We start from the raw sequence: 19,888 nt of genomic DNA, 5'->3' as shown, positions 1-19,888 counted from the left end.
CCTCCACTTCCGGCTGGAGTTTGCGTCACATGACGTTACGAGTCAGAGAGGATGCTGGGAGGTTCGTTCCCCGGGTGAGGCTACTGAGCGCCATTTTGGACTTGGGCAGGAAGTGGCTCCGGTGGTGGAAAGTGGGGCCAGCCAAGTTTAGTTAGGGGAATGGCACCCTTTGTAGGCGTAGGTAGCCATATTCCTGTTTGGGGCAGAAGCCAGACAATTGAAGTTAACGGTTCTCATCTTTACCTTGGGCAAAATTTCCCTTCCTGGTCGTTCTAATTTCTGAAGTCGAGGAAGGAAAGCCCCAGAATCCATCAGGTTGCTGAGATTTAACTCCTTCGTCGCCGAATTGGCTAAAAAGGACGTTTCCGTTTATGGGCATAAACTCAAAGTTGGGAAGGGATATTTTGCAGAAGAAACAATTTTAACAGCTATCCTGTGTCAAAATGGTGAGGAATGGGAGCTTGGGAAAGGAACGAAAGGGTAGCGTCCATCGCCAGAAAGTTTCCTGTCTGGTAGAGGAGACCTTGTCCTTGCCCTTTAGCAAACATCAAGTAGATTAATTCGTTCAATCGCGAAAGGAGACCGAACCATTCTCCAGAAGCTGTAGCTCCAAAGAAGAGCCAGTTTAGCTCTGTGGTGAGCACCCGTCTCCTTATCCCATCCTGTATGGTTATGAGCGCCTTGGGTGGCCCGCAGGATGAGAATGTGTGTTCATCTGTGTGCGCCAGAGCCGCAGAAGCGTTGAACTTCATGAGCCCAAGTGACCTCTCGAAATTCAGCTGCTTCAGCCAACAGTTGAGGGACGGAGGAACAGGAAGGAATATTTTTAGTAAAGCTGGATCTCAGGCACTGATTTTTAAATAATAGTGAGGGAGCCTCGAAAGAAGAAGTTGTTGAAGATGTAAGGCTAGAAGAGTTTAAAGGCAGGGGAGTGGATAGCAGACGTTGAGGATTTGAGTGAGTGAGTGAAAGTCGCTCAGTCGTGTCCGACTCTGCGACCCCAAGGGCTGTAGTCCGTGGAATTCTCCAGGCCAGAATACTGGAACGGGTACCCTTTTTCTTCTCCAGGGGATGTTCCAACCCAGGGATCGAACCCAGTCTCCCGCATTGCAGGCGGATTCTTTACCGGCTGAGCCACAAGGGAAGCCCGTTGAGGATTTAGCCTTGCTAAAAGAAGAGCCTTGAGAAGACCAAGGCTTGACCCGGATCGCATGGGTGGGATCCAGGCAGGCTCAGTCGTTAATTTAGGATCATTTGATTGATGTGCTAAACAGGGGACTCTGAAGGATTGAAGTTCCAGACCCTTAGCTAACACTCTCCTTGGAAATATTCTGCGTGCTTAATCCCTCAGTCGTGTGTGACTCTTTGCGACCCCATGCACTGCAGCCTGCCAGGCTCCTCTGTCCATGGGATTCTCCAGGCAGGAATACTGGAGTGGGTTGCCAGACCCTCCTCCAGGGGATCTTCCCAACCCAGGGATCGAACTCAGTCAGGTCTCCCAGATTCTTTACCATCTGAGCCACCAGGGAGATATTCTAGGCTAATGTTAAGGCAGACAGCTTTTGGTATTTTGTTTTTGTTATTTTAGCTTTTCGTCTTTACTATAGATACCTTTGAATACCTTACTTAGTTTGAAGTGCACATAAGATCTTATTTGGAAAGGGCCCCTGCTTATTCTTCTTTTGTATCCCCTCAGGGCTTAAGCATTTAATTTCACACTATTACTTTTATTCTGCACTTACTGGTATGTTCCTAAGGTTATTTTTGAGTGTTCTGGCTCCCCAGCTGTTGGTAAGGAGATCTTATGTTAAGAGCATGTCTCACTTCTTTAATACCATCCTTAATAGTACTCAGTCCATTCTATGCTGTGCTTAGTCCCTCAGTCGTGTGCAACTCGTTGCGTTCTGTAGCCCGCCAGGCTCTTCTGTCCATGGCATTTCTCAGGCAAGAATACTGGAGGGGGTTGCCATTTCCTTTTCCAGGGGATCTTCCTGACTCAGGGATGGAACCCACATCTTTTGCATTGGCAGATGTGTCCTGCATTGGCAGATGGATTCTTTACCACTAGCGCCACCTGTGAAGCCTACAGTAAATTCTTCCTGGTCAATCATAATATGTTTACTGTTTAACAGTCTGAATGTATAGCACTCAAAGATGGTGAAGTATGCTTCCCTGGAAATTAGTATTTTAGAGTAAAATCTTATCCCGACTTAACTATTCATCGTACAAACACCAACATTACAGATGTTCAACATTAATTAATCACTTACACTGAATTTTCAAACACTGCAGCCAGCACTAAAAGTTTATGGTTTCATTTAGACATGGTTCTTGCCCTTGGAAAGTATACCCTCCAGCAAAAAGATGGAAAAAGTAACACCAGTGGGATAGAAATGTGATTGTAAGAAAAGTGTGTACTAAAGATGAAAAAACACCTAGGTATGTTTAGAATGGAGAGGGGGAAACCCTGAAAGCTTTTTCTCTCTTCCTTTCTTTTTCTGAACTACACATAATCTTTACTTTGTTATTTTCATCATGACACAGTTATCACTCAAAGCAGGAACTGATGTTGGTTTCATCAGTTACCTTTTACCAGTTGCCCCTGCCTGTCCTCATCTGCCAGACTTCACATAGGTAGCTCCACTGTTCTTCTTGCCTTTACACTTTCATACAGGCTTTTCTTCCTGCCCTGATGCATCTCTCAGCCTTCTTTAATACTTACTTTCTTCCGAAGGCCTTTCCTGACTTATTCTAAGGTATTAGGGCACAGTGATGTCTGTTACTCTGCACTTGCTGCTTTATATGTACTTTTTCTTATACAGCTTGGTAGAGGTGCTGTTTCCCTCACTCTGTGCCTAACAAGCAATAGGAACAGAACTCCTGTGTATTTTATTCATCAGCTCTTCTAGTGTCCAATACAGGGCTTTGATGTCAGATTTAGATTTGAATTTCACATCTGTCACTTTCTGTCTGCATTGCTCTTGGACAAGTTATAAAATTTACCTGAGTCTTAGTTTTCTCATCTGTGAAGTGGAGATACAAATAGCCACTTTAAGAGTTGTTATAAAGATTAAAGGAAATGATTGTTATAAAGAGCTTAGCACAACTCCTGATAGAGTAAGTGCTAACTAAATGGCTGTTATTCCAGGCACCCTAGTTATGGCTGTAACATCTTAATGTTTGTGACTATAACTGTATATAGTCTCAGTGGGTTGTTTGCTTTTTTTCTATTGAGCTTCATTTAACTCAAAAGATACAGAATGATTACCCAGGCATTATATATTAGATATTGAGTCAAAGCAAGATAGACAAAACATCGTGTTTCCCTAGGTCAGTAAGCTTGTTGTTCCAAAACATGATAGAGCAGTAATGGAAAAATAGAAAAATGAGCAAAGTTCAAAAGTGGTACAGAGGAGGAAATGGATTTTATCTGGAAACTTTAGGAATGTATGCATAAAGGAGGTGAACTTCATAGGACAAATAAGTTTTCCTGCAGACAAGGAGAAGAAGGACTTTCTTACAAAGGGAACAGCACGTGCAAAAGCACAGAGGTGTGGAGCAGCCCTGTGTGTGGGTGGCTGAAGGCATGACTAGATTTGGAGTGGCTGACATAAAGAAGAGGCAGGAATGGTTTGGGGAACCACTTAAATGTCCTGCTGAGGAGCCTGGGCCCAAGGTGAGGGGGAATCTCTAAAGGATTTTAAGCAGAGGAGTTCCACGATTAGGCTTGCACTTTAGAGACCTGTTTCTGGAAGCTGTGAGGGGGACTGATCAGAGTGGCAAAGAGACCAATCAGAACGCTGCCATAATAATAACCTTACCCAGAGTGGAGGAGGAACCAAACAGGGCAGGGTGAGCAGGGATAATCTTTTATGTATATTCCCGTGAATTTTCTTCCTCATATCTGTATCTCCTCTCCTCTGTTATATTTGAAACTTCCTAAAAGATCCCTCAGTCTCCTTTCAGATGTTCCCCTTGCCAGTAAAATGATATATATCATATTTCAAATACAAAGTATAGTTGTCCATTGTTTGTTTCAGAGGCCTAGGAGTTCCTCGAGGTTGGGAGGCTTGCGTGGCTGGCCTCATCGTCTCTAGCTTCTTTCTTGCTGGCATCTAAAAGGGCTCGGAAAATGGGATAGCCACTGCCAGGTGTTGGCTTAGTTAGGAAAGACTTGCCCAGAACCAGTCGTCCTTTCTCCTGTAAGCCTCTTTCTGACCAGTAGTGGTTAAGGACAGCAGTTTCTTCTGTGTGCATAATAACTGTCCTGTGAGGTGAGGAAGCATGCCTTGACCTTTTAAAGACAACGCTAGTGTAGCCAGGCCAGTCTCATAACTTCTGAGTAAAAGTATTGACCTAGTCCCTATCCCTCTGTGAAAATCTCATAATTTGCTGATGTGACCATAATTCATATTAAAATCTTTTCATTTACAGCTGCCTTAAAAATAGAATCAGTGAAAATATATGTTTTTTTTTTTTTAATTGAAAAAAAAAATAGAGTCAGTGAGATCATCTGTGGTTCCTTCTTTCTTACTCTTGCTGGATAAGGCCAGGAACTTCTCTTACCTTCTTGGCCACTTGTTAATTTGGTTCTTGGATCACCTTGTCCACACCCACCTCCAGCCCTACCCTGGGGGAAGGTATTGGACAGATCCCAGCAAGCTCAAGGCACTGTTCCCCGCCTCTGCAGCTGGGGTTATAAATAACCATCAAAACTAAACAGTCAAATAAGTACATTTTGAAAATTGCTCAAATTAAAAAAAAAAGATCACTCTGATCCTGATTGAGTAGCAGTTTCCCCACTCCTGCCCTTCATTTCCCCCTTTCTTTCACTTATCTACCTCTCTTCTCTGATCCAGGCTCCCTAGGGAAGCCAGTCTAAGCACAAAGCCCTCATACAATGAAGACATCTTTTCCCTTATTTGACAGGGCAAAGCCCTCCAGGGCTGTAGTTATAGTTACACAATGTTGTTATAGCAGCAGAGGCCTCAGGGCAACATATGTTACTGGGTGGTAATTGGGTTTGCTTTAACAGACTGTCTCTCCCTGTTTCTCTATGCCCAAATTTATTTATCAAGAAAACCAGGGAATTGCCATTATGGATGGGCCTTCATTTTTTTTTTTTTTTTTAATTCCAGCAAAACAAAATTCTTTTTTATTCCCAGGATGGAATGTATTCAGTTCTCATGGGTTGAGATGTTTTAGACTGAAGTTATTTTCATTTATTCGTTCAACTAATATTCATCGAGCATCTGACAAGTGCTATGCATTGGGTAGGAGCTGAGTGTACTCTGTGAATAAACAGACAGGTCTTTTCCTCCTAGAGCTGTCGATTTAGGACCAGTATGTAATAGTGGGGGCTGGGTATGACATACACCTGCACCAACCCTCTCCACCTTTTCAAAAGTTATTAATCCAGTATAATAACACTAAATAAATGTTTGAAAAAATAAGACATCCTTAATCTCACTGCTGCTATAGAGCTATTTTTATTTTTTGCATATTGCCTTCCAATTTTTCTCCACATGCATACATTGTATTATATGTACACATTTTGCATAGATGCACTCATTGCTTGCATGAAATTCCATATTTTTTTACTCATTCTTAATATCTCCGTGTTTCTCTGTAGTCCTCGTGATTATAATTGTAATTGCCGTGTAATGTTGTAATGGCACCGTGACATAACGTGCTCTGTTTGGGATTATTGAGGTTCTTTTAAGTCAGATAATGATGCCGTGAGTGTCTGCATGCATCTGTAGCTCTCCTGTTTTTATCTCTACCTCTTCTACATTGCTTGATTTTTTTTCCCCCAAAGACTTGTCCAAATTTAAAGTGTCACCATCCTTGTGGGAGGATACCAATTTTAAGATGTTCCCAGAACTGAGTGTTACCACTTAATAAAATCTTGCAAGTCTAGTTTAAAAAAAAAAAGAAAGAAAGAAAACTGCACCTCAAATGTGCTCTTCATTTTATTTCTAGTTAGGATGGACTTCAGTCTCCCATGTGTGTATTTACTAGTCTTGTTTCCTCTTCCATGAAATCCTGCGCATTACTCATTTCTCCACTGAGGGCCTGATGGTTTTCTTTTTAAGTTTGATTGAAAGACAGAGAGACAGATGCTTTGTCTGAGCCACATTCAGCTCTGGAGTCCATGTTATGGAGAAAGGAGAACATTTGCTTCATAATGGTTTCTCTGGTAGTTTCTCCTCACTCTCTCTCTGGCTTCTCTATTACCTCTAGTGGTAAAGTCTTTGTCAAGTATGCGTGCTATTGAGAAAGAGAATGAGATTATGAACAGAATGTGTAGATGACATGGGTAAAAGCAGCAAGGAAGCAGGTTACGTCTTTTCTCAGCAAGAACTGAGGAGCAGCTTTAAAAGCTGAAGTCACTCTTGCCCACTACAGAAACTTTAAAGATGGCTTATAGACACTATTTTCCTGATTACCTAGGAGAAATTGAGTCCTAGAAGAAAAAAAAATTCACAAACCAGTCAACTTCAGGAGGATACAAAATGATCCTGCATTCTGCCATTTGTAAACTGAGGGTCATTTCATTTGTTGGGAGATGTTTTCCCCAGAATAGGGGCTAGGAATGGGTTTCTCTGAGTCACTTACACATGTTTAGTCAATCTCCCTTGTGACTAATTGTCCCCAAATGTGAATCAACTGCCAGGGTGAGGGATGCAAGCTACAACTAGGAAAATAATTTCTCTATTTAAGGTAAATCAGCACATATATGGTCCAGACTCAAAACCTTGGACTACTTAGTCTTGCTCTAACCAACTGAGGTTACTGATCCAACCCAATCTCAGGGGTGAAGGATGATTTTCTTACTAGTCTGGAAATTACCTGGAGATGAGTGGGCATCTCGTCATTTTCTTTCCTGCCTAGCCTTGCTGGTAGATATCACCACACCAGAGCATATTCTCCAAAGATAGGCTTAGAAGGAAAGAGAGGGCTTCAGAAAGGCCCAGTCCAACCATCTTGACCCTATTCTCCCATGGCTTCCATTAATAACTCTGGAAAACTATCAGAAATATGTATATACATGGCTCCAGACAGTACTAAAGCCTAAACTCAGAAGGCCAAGACCTCAGGTTCTGGGCAGAGTCAGAGTTCTTATCCAGAGGCCTTCCCCAGATGGGGTGGGGCATACAGCTGCTGTAGGAAGGGTGGCAAGACCATTTCAATGGGGGTGTGCATATGATAGACTTATCAGGGAACAAGAGCCATAGTCTTGGGGCTCTTCCAAATGTCACTGTGGAGTAGATACCTCAAGCAAAGCACTCCACCCACCCTCCACCCTTGCCCCTCTGTCCACACTGACAGGGGCCATCCCTTGCCTGAGGGTTGCCAGGCTGGGGCTAGTTCTTCAGCTTTGGGCCTTCAGAGGGCCAGCCAGACATATAGCCACACCCTGCCAGGAAACTGGGAAAGTTCCTAATAGTTCAGACTGTCATTACTGTTCTCCTTCAAGACAAATCTAAGTAGCATTAATAATCCAGGGAAATGAGCTATTCTATAAAGACTTTGGTTCCATAATCTTCTGTAGGATAAAACTGAAATTCTTACCTGGCCTGATTACATTCTCCAAAGATAGGCCTAGAAGGAAAGAGAGGGCTTCAAAAAGGCCTAGTCCAACCATCATGACCTTCCCTGCATTATCTGCCCTCTGGTTAATTCTCCAGCCCATCCCATACAACCTCATTCTCTGCGTTTTAACCTCATTGACCCTCCTGCCCTGGTTCCTTCCACCTCAGGACCTTTGCACATACCCTTTACTCTGACTGGAAATTTCTTCCCTCATTCTCTTCTTCACCTCTTTCTACTAATCCTTCAGATCTAAAGTCAAATGTCATTTCCTCAGGGAACTATTTCCCAAAGCTTCTAGATTAGACCAAAGCCCTCATTTCTACACTGTTACAGTACCCTGCATTTTTCTTCATACCAGTTGTCTCAGTTTATAATTATATATCTATTTGTATGTCTGTTTAATCTAGATTCTTTGCCTTCTGTCCTCCCCATGCATACCCTAAAGGTTTCATTAAAGCAGTGTCCATTTTACTTACCACTGCATTCTCAGCACCTAGGAAGGTACATAGTACTTAACAGGCACCTAGTAACTATCAGATGTATGAAAAAATGGCAGTAATAATAATAAATGAAGGAAGTTAGAAAACATAAAATTACTCTTGTACCCGCATGCATATAACATTTGTAGATGTGTCTATATAGTATCTAATTATAGTCACTCAATTCCTAAGACATATTAGAGTCCAAAGAAACTTTTAAATTGGTCAAGAGGAAAGTGGAAGTTACCTTATGAGGCAAAGGCTCTGATCCATCCATGTGAAACTATAAAGGAGATAAGTACAGATTTATTTACTAAATCCCCAAAATCAGTGCAAAGGAAAATTTTTTGAAAACTAGACTATGGACTCCCCAGAGAAGAGACTGTGTGTTATTTATCTCTATATCCCCGGCACCTAGCATGACTGTCTGGCACATAGTAGGAGCTCAAGAAATGTATGTTGAACTATTTTGTTGAAGCTTAAAAGAAGTAGAGGTGAGACTGGGGATAAAGTAGAATACAGTTTTTCACTTGGGAAATCTCAGAGCCAGAAAAGTATGAATAGGGTCAAGAAGGGCTCCTTTACATGTATGGACAATAGCTATACAATAGACTGTTTCAGGGACATTAGGGCTATTCAGGGCCCATCCCTTGACCTTTTGAGATCATCCTTATGAAGGGCAATTACTATGCACTCTCACAAAATGCATCGTCTCTCCACCAGCAGGGACCAAACTCTAAGCTATATAAAGCATTGATCTCACCCTGCCTCACACTGTTATCTCCAGTGCCCTCCAGACTCTTGGGCACATGCCCCGTTGGTTCCATGGGCATATTCTACTCTGGTTTTCACCAAAGAAGGGAAAAACCCAGAAGGTGGTGCCCTTCAAACAGAAGTAAAAATGGCTGCATCTCTCAGGGCAACCAGAGCCTGGGGCTGGTATTCCTGGGTCCACAGCAGGGAGGCCATTAGCCCCAGTCCCAAGAATCCTTGCAAGCAGCATCCCTGGCATTTAGCCTTCCATCCCTGGCACTTAACCTCAGGCCCCTTAAGTGGGGACATTTCAAACAGTTTTTCTTAGAGCCATGGAGGGTTCAAAAGAATTCTTGCACATTAAAAAAATAAATCCTCCAAAAACAGCTATTGAGCTGCTCGACCTCACTTATTTCTTCCCTCTCCCAGCAGTGTGGGGCTTAAAGTAAAGATTGAGGACTTGGTTGTATGTTCATTAGCCTTGTTCCAGCCAGCTCTGCTGGTCTCATCCTACCTGGTACCAGCAGGGTAAGGGCTGTGTCTTTCAAAGATGGGCCTGAAGGCATAGGCATCACAAAAATAATTTGACTCTTGTCAGTGGTATGCTGATGTGTCATGGAAACTAGTCCCAGGGGCTTGTCGCCTCTGACTTCCCCCCTCCCCTTACAGCTGCCTATAAATCACTGAGTATTAATATTGTCTGGAGGACCCTTCTCTCCCCACCCCTACTCTGGGGCTCCCCAGCAGGCAGAAGGCTGCAAACTAAGCAGGGAAAAAAGAAGAATGGGCAGCAGGCAGGGGTGCCCATCATTTATCAACCAAATGCTGCGGTTGGTGGCTCTTTCCAGCAGTGCTCTGGCAGGCTGGGCAGGCAGTGCAGCCAGTGTTTTCTGTCAAAATGGAGAGCACAGTCCAGCAAGAGTTCCCCTTATTTGGCTGCCCCACCCCAGAAGTAGGGAGTCAAGGCATGAGTCCTTTTCTTTTCTTTTTTGGTTTTGGTGGGTTCAGAATTAAAACACACTTTTGGTCCTAGATAGATTCTTACCTCCTTCCCACTCTCTTCTGCCAAGTCCTCCATGGGGGCCTCCTCTTGTAGCTTCTCTTTTGATCCCACGAAGAGCTTTCTCACTTTACTTGGCACATTACAGAAGTTTCTTAAGAGTCCCAGTTCCAGAGCTCTGGCAGGCTTTCTTAAAGGGCAGCACCACCCTCCTCCTCCTTTGATCGTCTCTGGTTTCTTCTTAATGGAAATCCCCCAGCTTCCCCATCTCTCTCTCTTTCTCTAAGGTAGGAAAAACTTGGAGAAAGGAAGAGCATTTAGTCCACTGAACGAGAGACATGCTTTTGTCAAGAAGTTCCAAAAAATGTTCCAACTCCCTCACCAAGAACAGTTGGAACCTGCCAGATTCACCTCCATAATTTCTGAGCATTGCTTCTCTGTAATATAAACAAAGCAAAGTTCTAGGGAGTTTAGGACCCAGTGAAGTGACAGGGAGGCAGGGAAGTGGATTACACCATGACCAATCTGGAGTGTCTTCCTAACTCTGACCTTCAATTTCTGGATAAGGAGTGGACCTCTGGGTCTGCATCCCTCTGACTTAGTCCTTTGATCCCCTCCGTAGTGGTTATAGACATACTCTTTGAAAGCAGATGGACCTGTCTTCTCTAGCTGCATAACCTTCAATACATTTCTTAACCTTTCTGAGCCTCAGTTTTCTCACCTGTGAACTGGGGATAGTTATGTCTACTTATAGGAGGCTACCAGTAAGTAGAAGTGGTATTCTTCTATGCCTTTTGGCCAGGGCACACGGCCTATAGCATCCTGAGTATATTGCTTTCTTCCTGGGGCCTTGATGTTAGTGTCTCCTCATGTGGCACAAGCTTCACGGGCATTCTGAGGAACACAGACTCACCACTGATTCAGAGATCCCAGGATTTCTAACCTATTTGGGGAAAAAAATCAAAATTTGGTGTATATAGCCAAAAAATGGACAGGGTTGAGATCTAAACCCTGGCTTGACATTCTAGGCAAACACCAGTAGATCAGAGAATTGGATGGAGCTTCTGGGTGGGACTTCCAGGGAAGGTACCAACTTGTGTGATGCTATCAGACTGTCATGGAAGAAGCAAGACTAAGCGAAATACACACTATTTTGTAGATTACCAAGCCTTTGCCTAAGTTGAATGGAAGCAGGGGTTACAGAGGCCACTGGTGGAATGTACTGGAACATTCCAGGGCCTTCTGCTGCACAACACCACCCCTTGAGCTTACAGCCATCAGGGTCTTCCAGGAAGAACTGGGTACAAGGACCTCCTCCTCCACCATGCACAGCAAGAAATCACCTGCTCTGAAAGAAGCATTATTCTAAGTGATACCAAGTTACTAAGTGTGGGGAGTGTCAGTACAGTCTTTGGGGGCTTTTTCACTAGATAGAGAGAGTTGGCTGCTAAGGCCATTTTATTGAGTGAGGAGCATCTTGTGGAAAAGATGTGCTGTGTACAGGATACCCACAGGAAAAGCCAGGAACAGGCACCTAATCAATCAGGGCTTAAGTTGGATGAGATATAACTTCATTTTTCAGTAAGAAACAGATTTACCATGAAGCTAATGAAACTCAAGAGTCAGAGCCCCTCATTTGCACAGAACCCTTCCAAGTCCTTATCCCTAATTCTATAATTATTTTACTATTTAACTTCAGGAAACCTCAAGTAGTATAAGCCTTAGACTTCACAGAACCTGAACCCTTCCCTGCTTTTAGTCTGAAGGACTTTTAGCATCAACCTTCAGGAGTGATCATAAACAGTTGGAAATACGAATACTTAAATAATCAACTTTGCCGCAACATTGCTAGATGCAGTGGCATGCCCTAGTAACTGACAAGAAATAACAGAGCAAATGTGTTCCTTTGCTTGGAACTGGGGAGAAAGGGGACTTCCTTGGTGGCTCAGTGGATAAGAATCCACTTGCCAGTGTAAGGGATATGGGTTCGATCCCTGGTGGGGGAAGATTCTACATGCCTCGGGGCAGCTAAGCCTATGTGCCACAACTAGCCTGGACTCTAGGGCCCTCTAGCTGCAACTACCAAGCCCACATGCTGCTACTACTGAAGCCCACAGGCCTAGAGCCTGTGCTCCACAATGAAAAGCCACCAGTGAGATGCATGCTCCACAATGAAAAGGAGCCCCAGCTCGCCGCAACCCAGAGCAACTAAAGCTTGTGCGAAGCAACAAAAATCCAGCACAACCAAAAGTAAATAATTAATTAAAAATTGGCGAGAAAGGACAAACATATAAAATGACAGAAGAGGAATTATGAAGCTACTCATAAACTAGCACAAAATAATGGGCCAAACACCTAAGTCCTGGAGGCATCATTACTGTCTCATGGGATTAGCTGAGGAATGCTTGCAGGAAGTGAGGTCTGATTGGAAGTTGAAGTTGATGATGAAGACAGTAGACAGGGAAGCTTGGTCTGCTGCAGTCCATGAGGTTGCAGAGTCAGACATGACTGAGTGACTGAACTGAACTGAGGGGGAATATCATCTCCAAAGCACAGAAGATAAAACTATGGACACATCTGTGGTGATATTTTACAGTTATCTATTACAAAAGCCCTTTAGATAATATTCTTGGCTCTGAAAATAATTTCTGAGCCTATGTCCTAGGTCTGAAGGAAATCAAACTACAGCTCAACTTTCACTTCACTTGTCTCTTCTGTTAGATTTATAGTATCTTTGAACTGGATTTTATGGTACTTGATTCTTCATTTGGTACATGGTGTGAGGGTAAGGGAGAGGATTAGATGTGAAATTAGATGAAGAATGTTTAGAGTATTGTAGCTTATTTGCCCAGGGATCATTGTATTTTTGAGGCTGACCTGGATAAGGTAAATGGGAACAATGGTGGGGAAGAGAAAAGTCTAAAGTGGTGTGAAATGAATAGGCCTTTTGGTTTATACACAGTCTTCTAGGGATATGCACAACCAGCATTTCCTCTCCAGAGACTGATCTCTGAAGGACCTGGGAGAGTCATATGTGGGAGATGCAAACTGTTCCCACCAAGGTGCTGCTCTAGAAAGAAGATGGTCCCTCAAGGTACCCATAATCACGACACTGCAGAGCTCCCGTTTATTTTAATTTGCTTTTTGTGAAGCAATATCTGCATGCTGGTCATAGTGCTAGGTGTAGTCATTAGACTGAGGACCAAGACAGGCCTGTTCTCCTCGAGAAACTTACATATTTTAGTGAGGAGGACCTTATGAAGAATGCTAACCTGGGTATTTCATAAGTCAAAGAACCAAATCTTTTGTGTCTCACAGTGACCTTTTATGGATATCATCAATTCAGTTCAGTCGCTCAGTCGTGTCCGACTCTGTGACCCCATGAATCACAGCACGCCAGGCCTCCCTGTCCATCACCAACTCCCGGAGTTCACCCAAACTCACGTGCATCGAGTCGGTGATGCCATCCAGCCATCTCATCCTCTGTCGTCCCCTTCTCCTCCTGCCCCCAATCCCTCCCAGCATCAGAGTCTTTTCCAATGAGTCAACTCTTTGCATGAGGTGGCCAAAGTTTTCGAGTTTCAGCCTCAGCATCAGTCCTTCCAATGAACACCCAGGACTGATCTCCTTTAGAATGGACTGGTTGGGTCTCCTTGTAGTCCAAGGGACTCTCAAGAGTCTTCTCCAACACCACAGTTCAAAAGCATCAATTCTTCGGCACCCAGCTTTCTTCACAGTCCAACTCTCACATCCATACATGACCACTGGAAAAACCATAGCCTTGACTCAATGGACCTTTGTTGGCAAAGTAGTATCTCTGCTTTTGAATATGCTATCTAGGTTGATCATAACTTTCCTTCCAAGGAGTAAGCGTATTTTAATTTCATGGCTGCAATCACCATCTGCAGTGATTTTGGAGCCCCCCCAAAATAAAGTCTGACACTGTTTCCACTGTTTCCCCATCTATTTCCCATGAGGTGATGGGACCAGATGCCATGATCTTAGTTTTCTGAATGTTGAGCTTTAAGCTAACTTTTACACTCTCCTCTTTCACTTTCATCAAGAGGCTTTTTAGTTCCTCTACACTTCCTGCCGTAAGGGTGGTGTCATCTGCATATCTGAGGTTATTGATATTATTCCTGGCAATATTGAGTCCAGCTTATGCTTCCTCCAGCCCAGCGTTTCTCATGATGTACTCTGCATATATAAGTTAAATAAGCAGGGTGACAATATACAGCCTTGACGTACTCCTTTTCCTATTTGGAACCAGACTGTTGTTCCATGTCCAGTTCTAACTGTTGCTTCCTGACCTGCGTATAGGTTTCTCAAGAGGCAGGTCAGGTGATCTGGTATTCCCATCTCTTTCAGAATTTTCTACAGTTTATTGTGATCCACACAGTCAAAGGCTTTGGCATAGTCAATAAAGCAGAAATAGATGTTTTTCTGGAACTCTTGCTTTTTCAATGATCCAGTGGATGTGGGCAATTTGATCTCTGGTTCCTCTGCCTTTTCTAAAACCAGTTTGAACATCTGGAAGTTCATGGTTCACATATTGCTGAAGCCTGGCTTGGAGAATTTTGAGCATTACTTTACTAGCATGTGAGATGAGTGCAATTGTGCGGTAGTTTGAGCATTCTTTGGCATTGCCTTTCTTTGGGATTGGAATGAAAACTGACCTTTTCCAGTCCTGTGGCTACTGCTGAGTTTTCCAAATTTGCTGGCATACGGATATCATAGGGGTAGGTATATCTTTTTCATGAAATGTTCCCTTAAAAGATTAGCAGGGTCTGACATACATCAGAGATCTCTCATCTATAAACATATCTAAATCCTTTTTTAAAAGCAGCTTGATTGAGGCATAAATTATATACCATAAAATTCACTTATTATATATGTATAATTCTATGATTTTTTAAAGTTTATAGAGTTGTGCAACCATCAGCATATTCCAGTTTTAGATCATTTCTATCACCCCAAAAAGTTCTGCTGTGCCTGTTTGCAGATAATCCCTGCTTCTACTCTCAGCTGGAGGCAACCTCTGATCTGCTTTCTCTATAAACTTGCCTTTTCTAGATAGTTCACATAATTGGAATCATATAATATGTGGTCTTTTGTATCTGGCTCCTTTTACTTAGCATATTGTTTTTAAGGTCCATCCCCATTGTAGAATATATCAGTATTTATTCCCTTTTATTGCTGAATAGTATTCTCTATAAATTCTTTTGGAAGTTATTTATGTTTTGAGGCAACACTGACCAGGATGCAGAAGCCCTGGTCTTCTGTCCTGCCTCTTATTTGCCAACTGACCTCTACCAAGTCCTTCCCTTGTCCTGACATCCACTTCTCCATTTGTAAAATGAAGGGACTAAACTGATCACACCCAGTCTCTAATGGCTGTTTGTATTTTTCATGGAGTGCCACTAGGTCCTGTATACCAAAATTTTGATGTCTCATCTACCCATTTTGATGTCACATTTACCCTTTACCTATGGGTCAGGAAGATCCCCTGGAGAAGGGAATGGCTACCCAATCCAGTATTCTTTGCCTGGAGAGTTCCAGAGGACCCTGGACTGTCCATGGGGATCACAAAGAGTTGGACAAGACTGAGTGACTAACACTTTGACTTTTTTTTTTTTTAAACATGTAACAAATCCTTTATTGTTAAGGATAAGGAAACTTCAGTTTTAAAAGGCTGAAGTTTAGCAAGAAAAGTTGATTCCCACTGATAGGAAAAGAAGAGTTAAGGAGTGAACATTACCCAGTCTGAGAGATGGAGAATGAACAAGTGAGATAACTAACCGGAAGACAGAAAGCGGTGGGCTGCAGCAAGGGACAAAGTGTGTCAGACAGAGTACCGAAGGTCAAAATCCAGGCCACAGTTATCTTGGGAGTTAGGGCAGGGATGCAGGGAAAGGGAGGCCCCCGGAGTGGGAGAGATGTTGAGGGCTAGCCCCCCTCCCTACTCTGTTCCCATAACCTCATTCATTCCCTCAACACTCCTTCTCAATCCCTCTAAGGCTGCTCTGCTCCTTTAGCTCTGACCCCATTTCCTCAGGATCTCGTTCCCTGAGGAACCAGGCCTGACATTTCAGACAGAGGCTGAGGGAAGGAGGTAGGTCAGAAAAAGACACTGTGTTTCTGCGTCATTTTATTTTTTGCCTTTATTACTTTGGAACCCAGGGGCCAAAGATGTAAGTACTTATACACTTACCAGGAAGTTCAGAGATAGTCCCAGGTACCAAGGAATATCAAGACTTCGCTAATCTTTGCTGAACAATTGCTCCTGAGTATCAGATTCTGGAGAATAAAATGGTGATTTGGAATTTCCATTCTTGTTGGTAACTGCGGCATAAATGTACAGAGTGAAGGATCAAGGTGCCCCAGAAGTAGGGCCAGACAGCACCTTCAGAACTGGAAAGCTTCTCTTGACTATGACAACCCAAGTTTCTCTTAATTCAGTAGCCAGTGGATCCTATCTGATCTTCTAGAAATCTCCAAAGCCTTTCATCCTTGGTAGCCCTTCAGACATCTGCAGCTTTTAAGACCCCAGGCCTTATAGGGACTGCCTGGGGAAGGACTATACCTCTGACCCCACACTTGTAGGAAAAATAATTTAAGTCCTCATTTATTTGTGGCAGCTGTGGACATCCCAAGAGCAGGCTAGGATCAAGGGGCTGAGCATTTGCTGTTGGAACCTTCTGAGGAAAATAATTCTCCCATAGATGAAAAACAATTTATTGATATACTTGGTGTATGTAATCCTCCACTTTTGATGTTTTTGAGTGCCTGCCTTCAACCTCCCTGAAAGCAGCACCCAGAACATGTCTCAATCAGAACAGCCTCTAGACCACTTCGGCTTCCAGGCTTCCAGGCCGCTGGGTTATGAACTCCAGAATAGGAAGTATGTCTCTGAATATTATTGTCATTCCACAGTGCCTAGCTCTGTGTCTGGCACATAGTGGTCATTTCAATAAATTTGTGACAACAAATTCATTGGTGACAATCATGTTGATAAAGATGACAGAGGGACAATGACAAAGGTTTTCTTGAAGCTATAAGATGCTTTTAAGGCAATACATCTCCCCTTGGCAGCACGCAGTCTCCCCCAAACCCTGGCTGCTTCTTCTTTAAAAAAAAATGTTTTTTTAATTTGGCTGTCGGGTCTTGGTTGCGGCATGCAGGTTCTTTAGTTGCGGTGTATGGGATCGAGTTCCCTGGCCAGGGATTGAACCCAGGCCCCCTGCATTGGGAGCATGGAGTCTTAGCCACTGGACCACCAGGGAAGTTGTAAGCTCTGGCTTCTTTAATTAGAGGAAACAGACAGGAGTTGATCTTCAGATGAGTCTTTATCCTCCCATCATGTCCATGCCAGGAGAAGCAACCAGTGATAGAGAAGGGAATGAGAGACAGCTGCTTGGGCATGATACCTGGGGTAAGGAGAGGACAGGGATCTCCTCTGCATGCCTGCCTTCGCATTCCTCCAGCTGGGCCATCTTAGTGTCTTTAGCCAGCTTATCAAGAAGGAACACGACTCTCTGGATTCAGAAGATCCAGTTCTTCAGCTGTGCCACCTCTATCAACTCTTCTTCCACTGTCTAGGCCCTCTATTCTTGGTACTTTGGCTTTAAAATGAAATTTAAACTCCATATCCTTGAGACTGCCCTCTTCTCTCCAAGGGAAGAATGCCACTGCCCAATAATACGCCATTTTCTCTTTAGAACAACTCTATCAGGTTGATAAAGCACAGTTGATTCTGGCACAGAGCAAGGAAGTCATTTGTCCAAAGTATTTCAAGATTCCTCACTCCGGGCTTTTACCTGTAATACACACCATATGACCCAACCAGTAAAAATCACATATCATCTTCTAAGACTGCCTGAGAATTTACATGTTGTGTCCTAAGATGGACAAAGTTGTCAGGTAAGAACAGATTTTAAGAGGCCAACTGGCCCACACTTTGGCTATCAGGCAAGTTAATTGTCTAGAAGTTTAGTGTGTGTTGAGAAAATACTTGAATCTGAAGTCAAAAGACCTAGATGTTTGTCCTGGGTCTGCCATTTACTAAGTGAACAATCTTGGGCAAGTCATCTAAGCCTCTGGGACTTAGCCTTCTGTAAAATAGGGACAAAAATATTTTCATTTTCTACCTATTGTACATATAATAGTCTACCTATTATGCACTTGTGAAAATTAAATGAGATGGTGTATGTGAAAGCTATGAAGTAGAAGACAAGTGTTAATTTTAACATCTCAGCCAAACTATCTTTGGAGCCTCTATGTAAAATGTAAATAGTAATCCTTCTTTGTTTATAAGAAAGTCTTATAATAACAGAGATTAGGAGTTCATCTCTGGAGTCAGGCTGCCTGAGTAACCTTGGGCAGTAAGCAATCTTGCTTCTTTCTGAAGCCTCCATGAAAAGGAGATAATACCCATCTTATAGGTATGCTCATGAGAATTAAATGAGGCAATGTATGCATGGTGCTTAGGATATACCTGTCATGGAGAAAGAAATTCGGTGAATGTTAGCTGCTACTATTACTGATTTTATTAATGAAGTGTGCCACAATGAGGCAGTGTAGTCCATCAAGATGATCTGAGTCAAGAATCAAAAAGAGTCACCTTTTTGGACCTCAGTTTCTCTACCTGCACCATAATAAAAATCATGGTTTCCTTTTTCTAGATTTTTATGGGGATTAAAAAAACATATGAAGACTTTGAACTAACTGGAATGTTATAAATTTTAAGATTTTTTTAATTGAGTTATTTATTAAGACTAAATTTTTATCAGTTCATCAATTTTTGTTCATTCCTATCTGCCTTTGGTAAAGTTGTCCACTTCATAGAAAAGGAGTACAACATCTCCCTGTCAGTAAAAAAGATTTCAAATATCATCTTAAAGTACATTCTACAAATCTGCAAGAATATACTCTTTGCAAAGGAAATTTTTCTTTAGGGTGTTCCATATCCTCAATTTGTTTTCTGTACATAGGCTGATTTTAATATTCATCCAACTCTTGAATTTCCACTTTGGGTATTATCTGCTTTCAATATTTAATCCCAAAAATGACCTCTCATTGCCTTGCAGCATGCTTCCAGATTACCTCCTTTTTTCTGGTTATTAATAGTTAGTATAGCTTCAGGGAATACTTTCATTTTAACATTAAACTGGGAAAAAACAGAAATAGAAAGATAAATCTGTAGCAAGATCAAAAATAGATATCATGGCTAAATATAAATCTGGAGGGAATTATCTAATTATTTGGATGGTCCCTTATCACAGACAATCTAGGATTGATTGCCTTTCACTTTTTCTACATAAGAGAACAAAATGGTTAATGAATACCAAGAGTAATATTTTTTTTTCTTTTGAAGAGAATAATTTTAAGCAGTAACTTAAATGCTTTTTCCCCTCAAACGTCTCATGTATATATTATAGCATGTGATTTTCACAACGGCGTGCATTCTCTTTGTGGCCCATTCAAGTTCATTTTGACTTGTAGGTCAGAGAGCATTGAGCTGGGAAGACCAGGATTTGGTTATGGAGTCACTGTGTAGATTTGCTCAACTTTCTCAGTTACTTTGTTCCTTCCACTCTGCTGAACAGAGTTGGAATGGACAACTCTGCTCCTTTTCAGTCTCAGTTTAATTTACAAGCTAGCAGCTGCGTTTTTAGGTTGGACCAACACCAAGTAAGGACTTAGATATGTGAAGAAAGACAAATGTGGTGCCACATGAGGCACAGTAGCTATTAAGTTACGGGTATAATGCAAATCGCATGCAAATGTTATGCAAACTTTTCATTAATTTGTAGAAACTTACTTTAGAGCTTGCAAGCAACACTGAGATCCTATGAAGATTTAAAACTAATGTTTTTAGGTTAAACCAAAAGTAATGCTTTTTGAAGTTAGTGCTTTCTTCATACTTACCGGGACTCAATTGCTGAAAGTTTGACACTCCTCCCAGGTCCCCACGATGATTTCACTACTGCTTTATTCCATCTTACACCCGGCCTCGTCCCCGGCCCCGCCCCCACTTTGCCTGATGTCACGTGACACCATA

The 19,888-nt window shown here is 42.5% G+C and overlaps 1 long non-coding RNA gene across 3 annotated transcripts; it reads right to left on the bottom strand.

Annotated features, from left to right (window-relative positions):
* Positions 1-5,809: 5,809 nt before the first annotated feature.
* On the bottom strand, positions 5,810-19,843 carry LOC120867315. 3 transcript variants are annotated; one of them, XR_005721851.1, is made up of 6 exons: positions 19,756-19,843; positions 9,874-10,125; positions 8,323-8,358; positions 7,576-7,605; positions 6,450-6,466; positions 5,810-6,270 (listed from the first exon to the last, which is right to left on the bottom strand). It is a non-coding gene; the product is annotated as an uncharacterized LOC120867315 (long non-coding RNA). The 3 variants fall into 3 exon arrangements; XR_005721850.1 differs by lacking the exon at positions 6,450-6,466; XR_005721849.1 differs by lacking the exons at positions 6,450-6,466; positions 7,576-7,605.
* Between the last annotated feature and the right edge of the window lie 45 nt (positions 19,844-19,888).

This window comes from Oryx dammah, unplaced genomic scaffold (assembly GCF_014754425.2).
Source record: "Oryx dammah isolate SB20612 unplaced genomic scaffold, SCBI_Odam_1.1 HiC_scaffold_8, whole genome shotgun sequence".
Classification (NCBI taxonomy): domain Eukaryota; kingdom Metazoa; phylum Chordata; class Mammalia; order Artiodactyla; family Bovidae; genus Oryx; species Oryx dammah.
This window is presented reverse-complemented; position numbering and strand designations above follow the sequence as displayed.